The 4,481-nt window shown below is 30.7% G+C and overlaps 1 non-coding gene across 1 annotated transcript; it reads left to right on the top strand.

Moving 5' to 3' along the window:
* Positions 1-1,009: 1,009 nt before the first annotated feature.
* Trnav-cac lies at positions 1,010-1,082 on the top strand. The gene has a single exon. It is a non-coding gene; the product is annotated as a tRNA-Val (tRNA).
* Positions 1,083-4,481: the final 3,399 nt, after the last annotated feature.

Raw genomic sequence — 4,481 nt, forward strand, 5'->3', positions numbered from 1 at the left:
GATCAGTTTTTTGGTTCAATTATTAAACTCAAAACTCTGAGACGAAAGTAATTAGAGCTTTTTGTGTCGATATACGAATAATGTTAGAATTTGTATAATTAATTTCTTATGATAACTGATTTGAATTCAATGTGAAGAAATTAAAAAGGTTATACACAGAATTGACACTTGCTTTATAATGTTTTCTACTAAATGGGACGTATTTTTTGTAATGCCCAATTCCAAGAAAAAATACAATTAACTATACTGTAACTACAGACACAAGGGACATAATATTTTCGTTCCCAAGGTTGGTAGGGCATTGACGATGTAAGGAATAGTAAATATTTCTTACAGCGTCATTGTCTATGGGTGATGGTGACCACTTACCATCAGGTGGCCCATATGCTCGTCCGCCAACCTATACTATAAAAAAGGTCCAGCATTGGTACATTTACTAGCTGTAACTTTAAATAAATTATATAGTTGATTCAGTTCGGTTTTAAGTTTTATTATTCTATGTTATATTCTTAAAGCTACATATACCTCGGGTATAGCGTTGGTTGTTAATTTGCTGCGAATTTATTGGCGTTCAATTGTGAATATATTAGGGGAGGAAAAGTGTTCTGATTTATAACCGAACTGCGTAATGTAGTGTAAGAGCTTATATGTCATTTGATATTACTAAATATACTTCGGAAATATTTAGCGTAATAATTATTAATTAATTAGAATCAATTTCAACAGATAGCCCATATGCTCGTCCGGCAACCTATACCATTATAAAAAAAAAACAATTATACTTTTAGTTTACTCAGTTATTATCTGTCTGTCTATTGTTCTGAACAAACATTGTTCCAACTAATCTCTGAAACAGCTAGACCGATATCTGTTGAATATAGTATGAAATAGGCTACATTAATATTTTTTTTGTTAAATGAAACGCGCTCGAAACCACGGGCACAGCTAGTGTGTAAATAATATTATTCATTATTTAAATATCAATTAGCTTTTAACCACTATTGATATCGTTTCCGTAGTGTAGCGGTTATCACGTGTGCTTCACACGCACAAGGTCCCCGGTTCGATCCCGGGCGGAAACAATTTTTTATTTTTCAAGTTATTATTAATTTTTATTTTATGTAATTTATATAATGAATACATTTAATATTGACGCCTGAAGAACTTTTTTTTTATAGTTTGTTCCACATATATATTGTTGTGTCGATATTGACATTATAAGTGATAAAATCGAACGACTACAACACTGAGTCTGCTATAAAATAATAAAGATAATGTCGGTAATTAGTAATTACAGTATTAGTACAGAATAACTTAACAAGATGGCGCACCATGCGACTTATAATGAGCCAGCACGAGAGGCGTAAATAAAACTATTTATATCATTAACTATTTATTAAGAACAAGAAGTAAATAAATTACATTTATACTATTAACTAATCAGCCTAGGGTCTAGTACTAGAGGCCTGAGCCTTGAAGTGAATTCTCCTTCGTATGATTCATCGACGGTCTTCAAAAGCAAAATAAATTTATTCAAGTAGGCTTTTACAAGCACTTTTGAATCGTCAGGTTACAATTAAGTGAAGCTGCCACCGGTTCGGAAAGTAGATTCTACCGAAGCAAACAGCACGAAACCCAGTAGTTACCCTTTTTCAACATTTAAAAAATACAGTCGTGTTAGTTAATACAATTATTTAAATGAATATGTGCTGCCTGGAAGTCAACAGGTATTAACTGCACGCTTTTTTATCATCTACAAAAACTTGTATCGAATTATATGTCTTTTTTACCAATGTATTTTTTAACCGACTTCAAAAAAAGGAGGAGGTTCTCAGTTCGTCGGGGCCTTTTTTTTTTTTTTTTTTTTTTATTTTTTATGTATGTTACCGAATTACTCGAAGATGGCTGGGCCGATTTTGACAATTCTTTTTTTGTTTGAAAGGGCATGTTTTACAGGTGGTCCCATTGTCAGGAGATCAGGATCTGATGATGGGATCCTGGAGAAATCGAGGGAACTCCTCAAATTTTATAGGCACACCTATAGTGATTTCGGTTTTATTCAAAGTGCCTTGGTCATATGCTCACGAAAAGTGACATTTGATGAAGTGGAACTGATGATGAAGACCACAACTAGTAATCAGAACCTATTAGTAAGTAACTATTTTACGGGCTTAGTTCTATTTCTTTAAGATAGTCGTCAAGCAATTGATGTTAGTAAACATGCCTATGATGAAGTCTAGCTGATGGTGGACTACCAGGAGAACTCCTCAATGATTAACGGCATTAAAGTGAATGACAAACACTACCAATTGTAATTATAAATAACAAAAAAACACTGAAAAGCAGTAAATAAATTTTTATAAATAAAAAAAAACCGCCTTCAAAAATGAACTAAAAAGAAAAAAATAATCAGTTACATCCATATCCAATTTACGATTTTTTAATCACCTTTTGAAGGCGGTAAAATAAATAAATAAATAAATAAATAAATAAATAAATAAATAAATAAAATAAATAAATAAATAAATATAAAAATGCGCTAAAAAGTAATAAAAATAATTGCATATTTAACATATTTTTTAGAGTCCTCCTAGGTAAAATGAAATGAAAAATATTAGACTACTTAAAAGTCGATTTACGATTATATAACGTAGTTATAGTTATTTATATATTTAAAAAATATAGACGAATTGATAACCCCTTCCTTTGAAGTTCCGTTGAAGTCGGTTGAAAATAGCCACATTATCTTGCATGCTAACTCTTGGTAAGATAACAAAATAAATAATAGACAAACACATCACGCTTATGTTTTATTTTAAGATATAATTAATAATATAATTTAATATAAGTTGTCGATGAGATGTTTTTAATGATGCTAAATTGTTACCAGCGCCTATCAACGTTTTTGTAGTATATGTCAACTTAAAATCACAACATGTGAAAAAACAAAAAAAAATGAAAGTAAATCGACGCGATATCTTGGTTATGATTAATTTATTTATTTATTAATTCTTTATTGCATCCAAATTTAAACTTAAAACAAGAAATTTGATACATTTTTGCTACACAAAAGTTGCATGAGGTACAAAAGGTTAATCTATGATATTGAATCTATTATTGGATTTTTTTGAAGTAAAATTAAGTGTAAATAAACGGTTGTAAATATGGAAAACTTCGTGAGGAAACCTGCATGTGACAAGTTTGATAGAAATTCTGCCACATTTCTACTCCACCAACCCGCATTGGAACAGCGTGGTGGAATATGTTCCAAACCCTCTCCTTAATGGAAGAGGAGGCCTTATCCCAGCAGTGAGAAATTTACGGGCTGTTACTTTACTTTTTACTACTTTATACTAATTGTTACAAATTTTAAATTAGCAACCACAATTACAAGTGAGTTTTACAAGTAGTTTTACCTCCATCACCTTGATTTCCATTAATCCACAACCACGCGATTTTTAAGACATTTTCTGCGTCTCACAAACACTCTGTGGAACCAACTTTTGCCGGCAGTTTTTCCGAACCGATACAACTTGGCAACCTTCAAGAAAAGAGCATTCTTTATAAGCAATGCACCTGCCGGCCCGCGGTGTTATAGATGTCCATGGACAGTGGTAATCACTTTCCATCAGGTGAGCCTCCTGCTCGTTATCCCCCTATAACATAAAAAAGTTAAAATAAACGCCCTAGATTTTACATAACAGTTTCAGTTACTGCTGATCCAAAATGTGTAAAGTTTAGCTAATTTATTAGATTCCCGCATCGAAGCTTCCTGGAGGAAAAAGCTGACCTTTTCCTCGAAATCAAGAGTGCTTAGAAGTAGGTTAGGGAAATATATACAGGGTTTAAATATTTTTAAAGCGCTTCTGTCTATGCTGTGGGACTTACTAACTGTATCGTGTCGAATATATTACCAATATTAATAATACTCTTTATTTGAAAAATATGAGCATTACAGTATTTACACAAAGTCACTTATATCTACACTAATTACCTAACATTTTTTAAATTTTCTTACTAATTTAACTAAATCATACTACTAAGGACAAATGAAATAAAATTTAGTAAAAATAAAATTAAATTAAAATATTGATCGCTTAAAAAAATAACTTGATTTACATTTGTTTTTTTTTTAGTATAAATGAAACAGTTTCTGTTACAAAGCCTATGATATTGTGAATTTTTATTTTCATTCTATGCTATCGGTTTTGAATTTGAAAAATACGAGCTGTAGGAAAAATTGGGTTAAGCTGAAAGCATTGTCACTATTATAATAAAAATATGAGGAAACTCGGTTATTGGTTTTTAAATTTACCCTTGTTAACATTACCAATTTATAAACAAGGCACCTAAATATATCATAAATAGGATTTTTTAATTTTAATATTGATTAAGAATGCTAAAAATTAAAATTGTTGATTATTATACTAAGAAAGTTAAAATGATCGATGTTTATTCATTTTTTTTTTTGGTATAAATTG

This window comes from Vanessa cardui, chromosome 26 (genome assembly GCF_905220365.1).
Source record: "Vanessa cardui chromosome 26, ilVanCard2.1, whole genome shotgun sequence".
NCBI lineage: Eukaryota > Metazoa > Arthropoda > Insecta > Lepidoptera > Nymphalidae > Vanessa > Vanessa cardui.